This window comes from Arachis hypogaea, chromosome 15, assembly GCF_003086295.3.
Source record: "Arachis hypogaea cultivar Tifrunner chromosome 15, arahy.Tifrunner.gnm2.J5K5, whole genome shotgun sequence".
Taxonomy (NCBI): Eukaryota; Viridiplantae; Streptophyta; class Magnoliopsida; order Fabales; family Fabaceae; genus Arachis; species Arachis hypogaea.
Window position 1 is genome coordinate 17,001,848 of NC_092050.1, and position 17,155 is coordinate 17,019,002.

The 17,155-nt window shown below is 37.6% G+C and overlaps 1 long non-coding RNA gene and 1 other non-coding gene across 3 annotated transcripts; both read left to right on the forward strand.

Annotated features, from left to right (window-relative positions):
* The first annotated feature begins 1,485 nt into the window (after window positions 1-1,485).
* On the forward strand, window positions 1,486-1,593 carry LOC112753212 (small nucleolar RNA R71). The gene has a single exon (XR_003177605.1). It is a non-coding gene; the product is annotated as a small nucleolar RNA R71 (small nucleolar RNA).
* A 2,622-nt stretch (window positions 1,594-4,215) lies between these two features.
* On the forward strand, window positions 4,216-14,793 carry LOC112749716 (uncharacterized). 2 transcript variants are annotated; one of them, XR_011873197.1, is made up of 6 exons: window positions 4,216-5,648; window positions 8,754-9,219; window positions 11,308-11,631; window positions 11,774-13,864; window positions 13,946-14,053; window positions 14,135-14,793. It is a non-coding gene; the product is annotated as an uncharacterized lncRNA (long non-coding RNA). The 2 variants fall into 2 exon arrangements; XR_011873198.1 differs by lacking the exon at window positions 8,754-9,219.
* The last annotated feature ends 2,362 nt before the right edge of the window (window positions 14,794-17,155 follow it).

Below are 17,155 nucleotides of genomic sequence, written 5' to 3' on the forward strand. Positions count from 1 at the left end.
ATACCCTGGGTCGAGCTATGCGACCCGGGCTGGCTAAAGACACGAGTGACCGACCTCTTCAAGACGGTCGCCACCGACCTCTTACTAAAAGAGTTCGGCCAAATCACCATAGAGGCCCAAGCAGGCCCAAATGAAAGGAGCAAAGCCCATTCTAAAGGAAGCAAAGCCAAGAAAGATAAGGCAGTTCCCCTGAAAAGATAAGATAAGATAACTATCTTATCTCATGGGAAGGTCACTCTACACTACTATAAATACACTGGAGCACCTAGGTATAACTCATACTCTAATTCTACACAAAAAACATGCTTAAAGCCCGTACTAACTTAAGCATCGGAGTCTCCTGTAGGTACCACCACCCTCCGGTGATCAAGGATCAGTAGTACCACAATATTCAACAAGTCGGACACAACAGCTCCGACCACCACAACAGATCTCATCTGAGATCGACCTCAATTTCAAGTAACCCTCGGAACACTATGAAATTCTTGGTTGATAAGGAGTCACTATTTTTTTTTTTTTTTGAGATTTAATTGTTGGTGCATGAATAGTGCTTTCCCTTTCTTGTTTTTCTTCTCCCACATGGGTCTCATTTTCATTTGATGCCACTGTTTGGTCTTTGTTCTTTGTGCTAACTACCCTTCCACTCCTTAAGCTAATGGCCTTGTATTTTTCTCTTGGATTGGGAATTGTATCATTTGAAAAAATGTTGGATGGCCTCTCAATGAGTTGCTTAGCAATTTGTCCAATTTGTACTTTCAAATTTCGGATGGATGCACCTTGATTTTGAAAGTTGCCTCTTGTCTCATCCATGAAAATTTGAGTTTGTTGCATGAATGTGGAGGTGGATTGGGCTATTGTGGTAGTGGCTTGGGATAGTTTTTCAATGGTGATTTCAAGGGAGGAAAATTTGGTTTCTAGAAAAGAGAATTTGGTTTCCAAAGAAGAAAGTCTTTGGTGAATTTGTGGTTGTATGGGTTGAGGTTATTGTTGGCGAGGTGTAGTGAAGTTCTTTGCCTCTTGATTGCCCCAACTAAAATTTGGGTGGTTCCTCCATCCGAGATTATAAGTTTTTGAGAAAGGGTCATTGGATAGTGGCTTTTGAAAACTTTCTATGTAATTCACTTGCTCCTCCTTGAACAACCCACAGGCTTCATCCTTTTGAGCTCCTCCACACAAATTGTAACTTGCTTGTATAGCCACTGATGAGACTTGCATGTGCCCCAATTGGTTTGTGAGTGAGGAGATTTGTTGAGACAACATTTTATTTTATGCCAAAATAGTGTCCAAAGTATCTAACTCCATCACACCTCTCTTCATTGTTCTCTCAGATGAGTATAAAGATTGATTGTTAGCCACAATCTCAATCAATTCTAAGGTTTATTCAGTAGTCTTCAAGTGCATGGATCTTCCAGTTGAGGAATCCAATAAAGTTCTGGAAGTAGGAGTGAGCCCATCATAGAAAATTTGAAGTTATACCCAATCAACAAACATATCTTGGGGACACTTTCTCAACAATTCTTTGTACCTTTTCCAAGTTTCATAGAGAGATTCTCTATCTTTCTGAGTGAAAGTTTGGATATCATGTCTTAGCTTTGCCAACCTCTATGGTGGAAAAAATTTGGTTAAGAACTTATTGACCAAATCATCCCATGTTGCAATGCTTTCTTTTGGTTGAGTTTCAAGCCACTACTTGGCTCGATCCCTTACAGAGAATGGAACAGTATCAAGCGATAAGGTTCAGCAAAGACCCCATTGGATTTGACTATGTCACATATTTATAGAAAGCTAGAGATGAACAAATTAGGATCTTCTTGAGGGCTCCTACTGAATTGGTAATTTTGTTGCACCAAAGTGATGAATTGAGGCTTTAACTCAAAGTTGTTTGCCTCCACAGTGAGCCTCACTATGCTACTCCCACAACTATTGTTTATGGGGGTAGCAAAGTCTCCAAGAGTCCTCCTTGCATTGGCATTGTTGTTTGCCATGCTTTCTTGCTCAAGTTCCACTTGAATTTTCTTCTCTTGAATTTTAGATTTCTTCCCTAATTTATAAAGAGTTCTCTCAATTTCTGGATTAAACAAGAAGAATTCCTTCTCTTTGTTTCCCTGCATGCAAAAGTAAGGAAAAACAAAGAGAAAAGATGGAATTCCCAACATCACAGTGAAGGAATTCCAGTGAGTAGCAAAAGAAAATAAAAAGGTCTAATTTAGAGAATCAATTAATGGGTAGTTGTTAATATTAATTAACCCCCAGCAACAGTACCAAAAACTTGATGCAGAATTTTGCAAAATCGCAACTCGACAAGTGCACCGAATCGTATCAAGTAATATCACGGTGGGTGAGTTATCGTTCCCATGAAGATTAAAAGGATAAGCAACAATGATTAATTGATTATTCTAATTAGACAAATTAAAGAAGTAGAGGAATAAGAATGAAACTTGTGAACAGAGAGCAATAAGAATAGCAAATAGTGAATGTGAAAACAATAATGGTGAGAATGTTAAGGTTTAAGAGATATTTAAATTTCAGGATCAATATATCTTGTTATCTACTTTAATCATACAAACATGTGTTCATGGAAAACCTTAATTAAGCTTCAATCCCTTGGCAATCCAATTTTTTTTTAACTTAATTAACTATCAATTCCTTGATCAATTAACTATGAGAAGAATTTAAGCACAGTTTCTAATTTAAAGGCACACAATTCTTAAGAACCAACCCTAATTGATTTTATGTCACTTATCAAAATTAGTACTTGACATTGAAAGAATTATCAGAAGGAGTTTCTAGCTTAATTCCAAAGATTAACTCTTCCAAGATAATAAAGGAACTCAATTCAGATTAAAGTTATTTTCCAATATACTCTAACCCTTAGGATGAAGAATGAAACTCACTTCTTGAATAAAATATCAAGGTATAAATTAAAAGTAGAAAAACAATAATATTAATCCATTAAAGTAAATAGAGCTCCTAATTTAAACTGAGGAGATTAGTTGCTCATGGTGGAATGGAAAGCAAAGGTTCTGAATTGAAAAACGGCTCAAAACAAGAGAAGAGCACATGTGTGGCTCCTTACCTTTAAATACTTACCCTAAAACTAATTTCAGAATTCAAAACTAATAAAAACAGAATCAAATCTATTTCAAATGAAATCTTTTCTTAATGACTCTTAACTAACTAGTGATCTTCCTTGTAATTAAAATTGAAAACTTGGTGCCTTGCTTAGTTGAAATCATGGGCTTGAAACTTTAATCTTAAGCCAACAAAATAATTGAAGTTGGAGGAATTAGTGAAGGATCCAAAGCACTGGGAGTTGGGCCAATGCCATGCGTTATATGTCTAAACTTTGGCGTATAACACATGGGCTTCATGATTGCTACTAAACAGGACTTCTTGTGATTTATAACACATGGGAAGTGACGTATAATGCATGGGAGGAATTGATCCCTGGAGAGTGCATGTATCGGTGCGTCTGCGTATAACGCATGGGCAAAATTGGTGTCTAGATGGTGCACTTTGGCTTTCTTCGTGGCTTCCTTCAACTTAGGAGGAGGCTGTATTAGATGTAAGTCCATTATAGACTATTATATATCATTGGAGCTTTGGATGTTAGCTTTCTAACGCTACTAGAATCACTTCATTTGGATCTCTCTAACTCATGTTATGCTCATTGAAGTACAAAGAGGTTAGGTTTTGGCGTATATACGCCAAATGCCATGGTATAACGCATGGGCTTTGTTTGGCCACTAGAGCTGCATAATTTTGGTGAATTATACGCGCCATTCCATGCGTATAATGCATGGCTTTGGTTGGCCCCTAGAAGTGCACAATTTTGGTGCATTATACACACCATTCTATGCGTATAACGCATGGCTTTCCTCAATACATCCAGGAGCTTCCATTGTTGCATTCTTGGTCCAGAAAGTTTGCTTTCTCCTTTTCTTGCTCTTAAGTGTTCCTCTTACTTGCTTCTTTTCATCCTTGTTCTCGCTCATTTTCAACACTTTTCTATACATATCAAATCTCAAAGCAACTTCAAGATATATTGATTAAAACACTAACAACCTCAATTATAATAATGAATTCACTAACTTTATTGAAAAAAATACTAAATAAAACAACTAAATCTCATGCATCAATACTATTGCTAGTGTTCACAATAGCTTCATCGGTCTCCATAGAAGGGCTTGCATCATCAACATCAATCCCGTTTTTATTTTGAATCTATAAGTTATTTTTTAGGTTCTATTCTATATTCTCTTGCTTGTTTCCATTAGAAGTATGTGTCATATGTGTGTTTTCTGTGGTTTTTGTAGTTTCATTTTGGTTGACTTTTTTTGTTTTTCTTTTATTTTTATTTTTTTGTTATTTATAATTTATTATATTTATTTAAGAGATTTTTATATATAAATTGGCCAATTTCTTATTTATAATTTAAAGTTTTAGTAATTGAAAAATAATGAGAATTTTATATGGTTTAGTTTGAATATATTGATTTTGAACCTTATTTTATGAATAAAGAAAAATTAATTTGATTATCTCTAATTTTAAAATTTGAGTACTCAATTGAAAAATTTGAAGAATAATTGGTATTTTCAAAGCTAATTATATTGGGTTAAATTTTATTTTAAATTATTATTCTACCCTTTAATTTTTTATTAAAATTCCTATTCTACCAAACCCTGACTCCCTAAATCAACCCATACTAACCCTAATTTAATTACCCTCCCCTCACCTTACCCACTCCCTCACACATACATACCATGCCGCCACCCCCGAACCCAGCGGAAGAAAGAAAGAGAGAAGAGAGGGAGCTACGAAGAGGGAGGAAGAGGGAAGAGAATAAGAAAGGAGAAGGGGAGACGGCGCCGGCGGGGCTGGGTACCACCGTTGTCACCGAGCTACATGCTACCATCCTCGACGGCGTGGTCACATTGAAAGAGAGAGAGAGATGAGGACCCGTCGAGCCACGCATTGCCGCCGTCCATGCGTCGTCGTTGAACGTCACCGAGAGAGGAAGGAACGCGAGCTAGAGGAGCTGTCGTCAACGATCCATGCCTCCGCGTCTCACCAAGCCATTACCGTCGTACTTTGTCATCTCCATTGCCGCCGAATAGAAGAGAGGAAACTGCTCCTGTTGCCGTTGAGCTAAACGCCGCCATCAAAACTGATCCCGGCCGACGCTGTGCTTGGTGGGCTCCCTCACCGCCACTGCTATCGCCAGGGCTGTCAAGAGCTGTCATTGTCACCGTTTATGTCTAACCAGAAGAGAAGATGTGACGGTGGAGGGTGTTGGTGTTGTTGCAGGTGACACCAAGCTGTTGTGTCACTGTCGGAGCTCTTTGTCGCCATTCTGCTCGCCGAACGTCATCACCAGAGCTGCAGCTGCTTTGTTCTAGGTTCTTTTTTTGTGTGTCGTAAGTTGTTTTACTCCGAAAACCCTTTTAGTTGTTGTTCTATTATATGTTGCTGAAGTTTTTGCGGTGTTATTGTCATACGGTTGAGTTCTGGTTATTGCATGTCGCGATTAAAGTTGCTGCTATTGCTGTAGAAGTAGTATGGAATTGTGGTTGCAGTTGTTACTGTTGCGGGCCAAAAGAATAAGGGTCTTGACACGTTTTGTGGCTTACGGGTTTCGACTATTCGAGGTAGGGCTTTTTCTTAAAAGTGTTTTATTATAAAAAATTGTTACAAGTCGATATTGATACAAAAAATATATTTTTAAGATTATGTGAGTCTTATGGATTGAATTGAGTTGCTCTGAATGAATGTAATTATTTTTCTACTTGATTTATTGACTATTTGAGAAGGCCAGATACTTTGGTTTGTTTGTTGACTTTGTTGAATTGGTTTTCTTGATTCATTAGAGTTGGTTTGATATTGGAAATGATTTCATATTTGAAAATGGTTTGATATTTGGAAATGGTTGAGAAGGGTTTGAGAGGTGTTTGCATGAGACCCCTGAAACGTGGCAAAGTCTGAGTTTTAAAGGAGATGTTGTCGAAATTTTTATAAGTTTAGATTAAATTGAATACTAAAGAAAATAAGATTTGTTGTTGCCCTCTAAATTCTAGAGACTTTTCTATGGAGTTTAATTTAATAAATCTTGATTTGAAGTAATTTAAGTGGTTGATTTACGAATAAATGATTATGTTGTTTCAATTAAGATTTTGAATTGCGAACAGGATGATTTTTAAGGCTTTTGAAGAGGTCTAAACTTGAAAATATTTTGAAGTTAGTTTGGATTCTTTGGTTAACTAAAAATAAAGATTTAACTTGCTTTTCAAAAGAAATAAAGTTGAAAATATGTTTTCGGTATTTGATTAAACAGAATGGATTTTATTTGACTAATTTTGGTTTAAGCACTATGCTTTTTAGGAGTTTTAGAGGAAATTAAAGTAATAGAAGTGAGTTAGATATTTAACTTATTTTGGTTTTGTTAATTATGAAAAGAAATATGTTTTGGATACTTGATTGAATGGAAATGAGTTTTATTGAATTGATTCAAATTAAATATGAGGTTTTAAAGATTTTTAATGAAAAATAAAGTAATGAAAAAAAGTTGATTTACTTATTTAGTTTTGAGTAAAAACGAAAAGAGATTTATTTATTTAGTTAAAGATTCAAAAAGTTAATTAATTCTTAATCTAAGGGTTTGGGAATAGGCAAGTTGAGATTGAGGATTCTCACTCTTGCTGCAATAGACAAGTTGAGGTTAAGGATTCCCTCTCTTGTTACATCGAGGAGTTGAATGGAGAAGGTTGAGGATTCTCTTTGATTCAATTTCTGGTTGTGGTATGAACGAGTTAGGTTGAGGATTCTCTATCGTTACATCACAGTCTCTCTCTGATTAGAAGTTTGAGGATTCCCTTCATGTTGAGAGACGATATTCGGGTTAGCTATCGAATGTGTCAGGTTTTAGCAGTTTAACTTACACGTGAGCTCATGGCCAGTAGGACAAGCACACATCATACTGCATTTGTTTGCTATTGTTTGGGTGTACTTAAGTGTTTTGGTTTTTCTATCTGATAAATTCTGTCTAACTGTTAATTGTGGTACTTGTTGTAACTACTCTCTAATTGTGTTTGCTTTACATTGTTTGTGCCTGTGATTGATTCTGTTTTGAGACCGAGTGTTGAATTGATTATATGTTGGGCCGAAGGCTGAGATTTAATTTATATGTTGGGTCAGAGGCCGATATTTGATTATATGTTGGGCTGGAAGCCGTGATTGGTTATGCTTGGGCCGGACGCCGTGGTTGGTAAGTTTGGATTGATTAGCACTTTGGCATGTATTGAAATGTTAGGTGATTTATCGAGATTGGGACCTTTTATAAATAAATATATGAAGTTGGATTTTTGAATTATTTATATGTTGATGTTTGAATAGATTCATAAGATGAACGATCATCGCTGTGGTTGAAATCCATACTCTTCTTTATACGTATTCCGTTATAACAATTCTGAACTTTTCTAGTGAGACTGTGTGGTTAGGTTCTCACCCCCTACAGACTTCTCTTTTTAGGACGGACAAGGAAGCTTATGAAGTTTTTGCTAAGTTCTTGGTTGTGCTATTTCTGTTTGTATATATATATATATATATATATATATATATATATATATATATATATATATATATATATATATTAGTTATAGTTTTTCCTCGCCTTTATTATTATATTCTTGTAAGAGAGATAGGAATCGTGATTGTAATGATATTTATGTATATAATATTTGTAGGTTACTTGTATGAGAAGTCTTGTATGTTTATATATATGTATGTATATAAAGATTGTGATTGAATTTGTTTATATATGCATGTTTGTAAAAAGAAAAAGAACATTCAGTTTTTCAAAGAAAATAGCGATATGATTTTGAGTTAAAGACTCCTATTTTATTATTAAGTGTATAGAAGTCATCATAATATCCTTGCTATCAGAGTGACGTGGCTGGAAGCGTGACATTCTGATAGTAAGGATGTTACAAGAGGGGGAAGTGCGTTGGAAGGGAGGGGGGAATGCGTTGGGGAGGGAGCGATGGATTAGGGTTGGTTGGGGGGTGGCTTTGCTAGGTCACTAAAACACGGTGGCCATGTCAGTATCGTGCTCGCCGGAGATGTGCTCCGGTGAGCTCGGGGGCACGCTTGTCAAATTTCAAAATCTTTTAGGGACCATTTTGTCAACAATAAAAGTCAGATACCATTTAGCCAGTACATAAATTTTTCAGGTACCAATTTGGTATTTACCTGTATAATCAATCTTGCAAGTTTTTCCAACCAAATCTCCTATTTTTCATAGGATTTTCTCATGGTACAGCTCTATAGGGAGGCCTGAGAGTCAAATCCAAGCTGTAATCATATCTATAGTGGTTAAGAGAAGGTTAAAATTTGGCTCCCATAGTCTAATTGCTAAATAGTGGTAAAAAATATTCCAAGGACCTTCAAGGAGGGCAAAGTCCAAGTCATCTTGGGCATAGAACTTCACTAGGTAAAATGCATTTCCCAAGTCTATAACATCTAGTTCTCTAAATCTGTCCCATATGGCATGGATTCTTCTTTTCATTACTGCATAACCAATCTTTCTCCCCATAAGTTTTACAATGAGGGATCTCCACCAACGTTTCTATAACTTTTTTTTAGCTTCTTCATTAATGACTATGTTAAAGAGACCTTCACCCATGTCTTCCACTGTTATTTTTGGTTTCTTGTGGCTTTTTTCTGGTTTTCCTTCTCATCTTCTAACCACGCTGTTTCAGGTAGAGCGTCATGTTCATGCACCATCTCATCATCTTCAGAGTCTTCAGATTCACACTCATCATCTTCAAGCTCCTGGTTTATCCCTGTGACCATACTGGCATAGGATCTTCCTTTTTTGATATCTTCATTGTTCTGCATCCAGCTTTCAACTCGAGAAACCAACGCAGATGTTCCTTCGAAGCCTTCTTCTCTCTTTTTTTTAACTTTTTAGCACTACTTATGGGTAGCTTCGTTCTCTGTTTCAGAGTGGTATCTTTCATCCGGATCTCCCTCCAGTTAGCCATGATCAGCTATTAGAGAAGGTGGATTAGCAATGCAAGTGTCCATTTGGGATCAAGGTGTACGGAGAGAAAACTGATGGCTAAATTGAAAGAGTAACCCCGACCACTAATTGATTGCAATGTTGTTACTCCACCCTACTAAGAAAAAAAGAGTAAAGTATCACTTTTGTCCCCAACGTTTGTGGTAAGTTTTAAAGTTGTTCCTAATGTTTAAATCATCCTATTTATATCCCTAACGTTTAAAAATTGATTCAATGTTGTCCTACCGTCATCTATACTAATAGAACACTAACAGAATTAAAAAAATTCTAATAAATTTGAAAAGAAAAACTATTTTTCTTCTTCCTTCCTCTGTTCTATATACTTTCTCTCCCTTTTTTTTGGTACTCTGTTCCAAAAATACAATCTTACCTTCTTCCACCTCCACACCTACAAACCCCAAAACAAACAACACCTACTACTTCCCCTCACTCATTTTGTTGCCGATTCCATGGCTTCTAGCCGTACCCGTACGCACCTCCTTTATTCTTGTGTATCCCACAACGGCCACCAATCATGGAGTACGTTGGTCGCCGCGAGTTCCACCATCAAAGGCGTCGACGATGCGAGCATCTGTTCCTCTGTTAAGCTTTTTAGTGTCGTTGGCACCGACGAAGACCACCACATGCGAGTTCAGATGCGGTTGATTTGGTGGCACTACAAGAAAAATGATGAATACCTCGGCTTTACCGGCGGATTATTGATGGCTTAAGTGTCAAATTCGTCAGATCAAATCATTATCGGCGGATTTCTGTTTTCGATAGTAGATTTGTCGGTAATAATTGGAGGAAAAACGAAAAAAATAGACACAAAATTTAGTGTGAGATTTACCAGCGGAAAAATCCACTGGTAAACCCAATTAGTGAAATACTGTGTTTTGGTGACCCGCAATGCGCTACCGTCATATTTATTTGGCAGTAAATCTGACAGTAACAAGCCCTAAAATTTGAAGTGCGAACCCTCTCCCCCTTCATTTTCACTCCCCCTCTCTCGCTCTAACCTCTCTTCTCCCGCTCTCTCTAACCCTCTCCTCCCCCCACCGCTCTGTCAACCCTGTCGCCGCCGACAGAGCCTCTGCAGCCTCCTTTCACCGCCTCCTCTTCCCCTTAGCAAAACCAGCCCCTTCTTTCATTCTTTCCCCTTCGCAGCCCAACATCAGCCGCGACTCCTTCTCTCTCTCTCTCTGTTTGTCTTGTCGTCCCACACCGTCGCGATGCTCCACCAGTAGCAACTGTCGCTGTCACATCTCCCTCCCCTAGGTTCTTCTTCCTCTATTCGAAGCTCAGGTTTCATGGTCACTCTTTTTCTCTATTTAAGTTAATTTAGGATTTAGTTACATATTAATTTCTAGTTAGTAAGTGAAATTGGTTATCATTATTTTCTGCCGGTTAGATTATTTAGATTAGGATTAAGATTTTTATAATTAGAATTGCTATTAGTCTATATATAGTTCAACATGATGTTATGTTTCTTGAATTTGAATTTCAATTTGTTTGGGCTGGATTAATTGATTTTCTGCTAAATTTCTATAATGTGCTGCTAATTGTTGTGTGATGATGCTGATTTGTGTGAATTAATGTTGAAGGAATACTTGGTTGTGCTATTTCTTGTTGTTTGATGCTTTTGCATGCTAAGTGCTCAATTATATGTCTCTATGTGTAATTTGTGTTTAGTTGATAATTAGTATTATCCTCGAGTTAGATTTAATTTTTAGTTTTAGCTAGAGGACTTAAATTGTTAAGATAGGATAGATTTAAAATATTAGGTTGTACTAATTTATTATGTCAATATAAGTGCACTATTTGTAGGATTATTCTAATTCATATATATAGTTATTGAAGAAATCATTTATTTTAAGGCAACAATTAACACTCATTTTTTAAATCTTGGTGAAATTTAACTTAATTCCCTATATTTTCAAATAAATTTATAATGACTAACGTTACATATAATGACATTCTTTTAGATTTAAATATCCATATATGATACCCTTATAAATGTATACAATAGTATAAACAAGTTGATATATTCTGCTGGAAATGTTTTGAATTTAATTGAGTTTTACATGACTGATATTGTGAATTGAGGTTGGTTGGATTTGTGAGAACCGTAAAGGTGGATATATGTCCAATTTTAGGAGAGGTTATGTCAAAAAATTTTTGAAATAATATAAATGTTGAAGGATTTGTGTGGTATATATGATACTTAGTGTTAATTGGTATTCTCTTTGTAGACATGACGACAGGTAGCAGAGGTGTCACGAGTCGGTCTCGTGGTCATGGTAGAGGGAGGGTTTCCACTGGTACCCCAGGGACTTCTCAGTCATCGCCCTCTAGCCTGACTACCTCATCGATCCCTGTGACGTCACAGGCGGGTCCATCAGACCAGTAGTTCATCATGGTACCGAACCCCAACTATGTGACTCCTTCTGCTATACCCCACCTTCGCCCCCCAACAACTCTAGCGACAGAGACTGCGGTGGGTGATTTCTCTAATGCGTCCCAGCCAGATGCCCCTTTACTACCTCCCGTCATACTGATAAGGATTTTTCTAATGTGTGAGTATTATTTTAATGTCTTATGATGAGTTTGGAAAACTCCAAATTAATTTGATAATGATCAAACATTATTAAAATAATTAATTGCAAAATTAGTAATTTTTGAATTACATATGTTGATTAATAATTTTGTTGCTTGCAGATTTCTCGTCATTGGGCTAAAAGAAACATAAGCCCAATATGTTGATAACTTCCAACCTTGTGAAATATTGCTATTGAATATGTGGCTGAGTTTTATGTCAATTGGGCCAGAAAATTATTGTGCAAGCCCAAAAATAATTCTTGTTACAAGACCAACAAAGGCTTGGTCCGAAAATGAAAAATGGAAGAAAGCAATACTGCATGCTATCAACGGTTATCCACTCCCCTCTTGAAATGGATTTCAAATTCATTTAATTATGTTTAAGTACCTTGGTAACATGAGAGAGAAAGCTTACATTGATTTGATGGCATTAATTGATTTACACGTTACTAGGCATGGGGAGTGGGAAATTAACTCATTTTAATTTCCTTTCTTAATTCCATTGAAAGCTTTTCTGCATTCTCTCTCTTCTCTCTCTTCTCTCTTCAGTTGTCACTTCAACAGGAAAGAAGGAGATGCAAGCTAACAATAAAAATCACAGAGAAGCTAGAAGCAAGGAAATGACTAAGGTGATGATGTCCTTAGCAAAAAGAAGATCCAAGTTTTGGCGTCGCTGAGATCTTTGCCACTTATGGTAAGAAGTGGTGAAGAAGTCTCAAGATCACCATGCCTAAAAATGGTGGAAGATCCAATTCGGTCAAAGAAGAAGATCCCTGGGGTTTGGCTCGTCTCTACTTTTGTTCATCCATCACAGGAGGTCCTGTAGCTACGTGGGGAAGAAGCAGAAGATAGAGCAGATGGAGCTGTCAAAGATTAAGGGTTCATCAAGTGTCAGAAATCCTTCTTGGGGACCAAGTCAAGATGAAAGGCTCAAATTGATGAAGCTTGATGAGATGGGATGAGAGTGAGGTAATTGCATGTTGGTTTTTGCATACGGTTCCCTCTCTTCTCTCTCTGGCCGAACCGGTTTTGTTATTGAAGAAGAAGAAGAAGATTAGCTCGGTTGAACCGTTTCAACCTTGGAGGCTTTTCCTTCTATAATAAGGGTGAACAGCCAAGGCTTGAAGCAAGGAGAAAAGAGTGAAAGCACAGAGTTCTCATAGCTACCCAAGCTAACAGAAATTCTTCTCCTTCAATGTGTTTCATGTTGTATTTTTCTATTTAGTTTTGTCTGTCTTGAGTCTCATGGTGAAAAAGGCAAACAGTGTGAGGTTTGTAAGAAAAAACCAGTGAGCGGAAAAAGGCAGAGGATACAAAATTAAAAGAAAAAATCATAGATGTCCTAGAGGTCCTTTGTACATCTGTGTTGTGTTTCATGATTCTGTGGGAATCCCCTTGCAAGTTGGGCTAGCACTTAGCAGTTGAAAGTTTGGTAGGTGACCAAGTCAAGTTCAAGATTGGGGATAGATTCTGGACTTGTCCCGGATAGGAAGGGTAGTTCCTAGGGAGAATTGGTGTCTATAATCAAGATGATTATAGTGAAATTCCATCATTGTTGTGATGGAGACTGGATGTAGGCTGCATTGCACTTGGCAGCTGAACCATGATACTTCTTGGTGTGATTCTCTCTTTCTCTTCTACTCCATTTCAGTTTCTGTTGCTAAGGAGACAAAACTGAAAAATATCTCCTGACTGGGTACGAGACAAAAAAGAAAATGTCTCGTGTCTGGTTATGAGACAAAACGCAGAAAAATCTCCTGAAGCTAATTTAAAAGGCAGCAAGTATTACTCAGCAAAAATGGGCTAAGATTCAACCCCCCTCTCTTAGCCACTGATAGACCATCATCTTATATCCGCAATCTATTTTGAATTTGTTAAGTTTTATGTGTTTTTATGTGTTTACTAATCTTAAGTTTTTAATTGATAGATTTGCACCAAACAATAATGCATGTACACAGGAGATCTCCAATGTGATTAAGTCCATATACGACCACCCATGGCCGAGCTACACAAAACAACAATGCATGTACACTGGTGACCTCGCGATTTAGCTCCGCTCAGATATTACGAAGGAACTGGATGTCTATTTTAGTACTAATGAGGGGTTCAAATGTCGTCGTCTGATAAACAGAACTAACAGGGCTTCGCCGAGGTCGTCGAAGTATATTGGTGGGTCGGCGACTTTCATGAAGACGAAGAGCAGGCTTTTATGTAGTTTGCTAATCTTTGTTAATTATTACTTAAATTAATTGTTACTTGATTTAATTTATTAGTTGGTTTCAATATGTGTAGCCTAAGTCGTTGGAGCGTGAGGCGATATTGACGGAGACCTTCAAATATACCCATATGTTGAAGGCCAACAAAGAGAGATTTGTTTATGAGTAGTCTGTGGCTCATTATGTGAGTTTCATTAATTCTAATTTTGAAATGTATTCGGTTTAAAGTCAATTAACTGTCATCCTAATTACGTGTGTTGCACAGGAGGACTATACGTAGAGATTGGAGGTTGCGACCCAGCAATCTCAACCTAGTAGGGAAGGCCCCGGCTCCGATGCCTCAGTCGTTGATGTTGTTAGGGTTTGGCGCGAGACCGCCTCTGAGCCCTACAAGAATCGCGTCTACGGGTTAGGGTCGTTCTTCGTCAGCGGCCTCCACACCTCTGCATTGGCGGCTTCATCTGTCTTTGCCTCTGCCACCAACCTTGTCGATCCCAAGAAGGATGTCAATTTAAGGGAGGAGATGTAGAAGCTAACACAGGAGCTTCACCAACATGCTCAGCAGTTTGAGCGGAGGTATGATGAGCTTCTTCCACGCGTGGGAGACATTGTTGCCATCAGGTCGGAGCTGACGAAGAAGCTAGAGCGGCTAGAGCATTTGTAAGACCAGATGGCGGGGTACAATGACCAGATGTGCGCTAGAGGGAATGGCGCTGCTGGTACCAGCGACGACGCTACTTGTAGGGAACCGACATCAGCACCTAGTCCATCGCCTCAGTAGGGGGAAGGCAATGATGACGACGATTACCGGAATCCATAGGGTTTAGGGATTTAATTTATTTTGTCTATTTCATTGTATTTTACTTCTTTGACTTTTTATTATATGCAAACCCTTGAAATTTAATAAAATTATTAGTTGATTTCTAATATTTAGAATTTGTGTCTTAATTTTGTAAACAAAAATTTTAATTTGACTACTAATTGTGCGCTAATTGTGCAAAAAAAATTACATATCGTCAGATTTACCGGTGAAATAATCCAATGGTAAATAGGCGCCACAAAACATAATATGTCGTCAAAGTTACCATTGAAAAAATCCGACAGTAACTAACCGCTTATTTTTTCGTATTAATTGCAATTTTCAACACACAATCCGCCAGTAATTAGCGTCGGCCGAAATAATTCACTGGTAAATATTTTTCGGTGCCGTTTATACCGTCAAATGCATTCCGACGATAAATTTGATGATAAACTAATTACCGATGGGTTTATTTGATAAATTCGCCAGTAAATCTGACGGTACTCAATGCTTTTCTTGTAGTGTGGTGGTCGCGTCACCCTCTCCTCTGTCTGTTCTTGGTTTGCGTCCTCCACTTTCTCCATCGTAATGGCACAGAGGACAATGTTGTTTCTAACCTTGAGTTTCTGAAAGTTTTGATTTTGGGATATGGATGGTGGTAGTACGTACTCTCTGTTGAGGATAGTTTGACTCCATTGATTATGAGTATGGTTTCGACCCTACTAAAAAAACTGACAAGTTGCATTGTGAGGTTGATAGGGGTTCTAATTCTAGTTCTAGTGGGAGAAATTATTGATAGGATTATGGTTTTCATTGGTGATTTTGAGTTTGTGGATTGAAATGTTGACAGAAATTTTTGAAAGTGGGTTCAACGCCTTAGCGGTTATGACCAGAGTTGGAAGAGAATCTGTGAAAGTCGTTAGTTGGAAGTACTAAGGTACTTAGAGACCTGCAAGTGTTAGTGAGACAAAGGCTTAACTTTTAAGGAGCAAAAAAGAAAAAAGCATCGTGGCTCGTGCACGTTGAAACGACCCAACGTTACCATTTTCTTCTCGGAGACTGAGGAAAGGAACCAAGTTACGAAGCGGAAGTTCGGATTTTTGACTAGGAAGAAGGTATGTTGAGATTGTAGCGGGTAGCAGATACGCCAAAAAAAGAGTGGTGGTAGAGAATTTGGTTTTACATTTTTTTTCTTCTTTTTTAATTTTTCCTTTCTGCTTTGGGTTTAGACTTTAGAGTAGTTGAGAGAGAGAGGGATTTTTTTTTTGTGGTTATTAAAAAATTTTAACTTTTGGTCATTTTTAATTATTTTTAAAATGACTATGTTACATGTATATTAAAATTAGTTATTAGTATAAAATAAATATTAAAATATATATATATTAGTGGCTGATTTTGACGTGTGAATATCATTTTTATTTTTAAAAATACTTCTCTTAGCTTAATTTTTACATCAAAATACAATAAAGATAAAATTGAAAATAAATTATGGTTGCTAGTATAAATTAAACCGGTTTCTGTTTCCGCGAGGCACACCGCACACGGCACACATATAATTGCATGCGAAAACGGGGGTGAAATACAGAGCAAGAAAATACGAGTTACAAGTCTTACTTACCATCCATTAAAATTGACATTATTATTTATGTTTCTACAAAAATTATTTTATTACTATAAAGTATTCCTCTGTAAGGCAATTGCCATGCATATAGTAATGGAGTAACAAAAAAAAAAAAAAAAAAAGTGAAATCAAGATTGAAGGGTACGTATACCGGTATAGTATATATATACGCGGAATTGCGCATGCATGATGATGAGTACTAGTCTATAATGAGCTATATATCATATTTAAAAACTAGAAGTGGGTCAAAAACTTGCGGATTCTCTTCAACAAGGGAGCATTATTATGATTATTGTTCTTGTTCTGTTGATCTTCTTGCGGGTGCTTGCGGTGGCGACGGAGATAAATCTTCCTCCACAACTCACTCCTATCCAGGGCCATGTTAATCTTACGCTCGCGTTCGCGTTCGAGCTCGAGTTCGCGAGACAGCAGCATGGGTTCAATGTGCCGGACCCTCAACAATTCAGCAGGAACCTGACGCACCCAGTTACGAGCCACTTTATCAAACTCCTGATCCAGCTCTGGTTTGCTCATCGTCATGTAATTATTACTCCGGCGTGGGAGGCGCGGCGTCAACGCCTTGTTCTGAGGATTACTATTGTGGCGGCACCGGTGGCTCAACCGTAAGCCTAACGGTAACGGACGTCTAGGGATACGAGGGTCGTCCATGGAACGAATACGGAGAACCGTTAAAGGAGTAGCATCGTTATTTGTAGGGTTTGATGTTTCTTTGGACGACGTCGTTTCTTTATTAGGAATTACCTCCGCTGATGATTCGTCTTCTGCTGCTTTCGTGGTTTCAGTTTCAGGCTGGTCGTCACTATCAGGTTTATTATTAGGTTGGAATTGGATGAATGGTGAAGGTT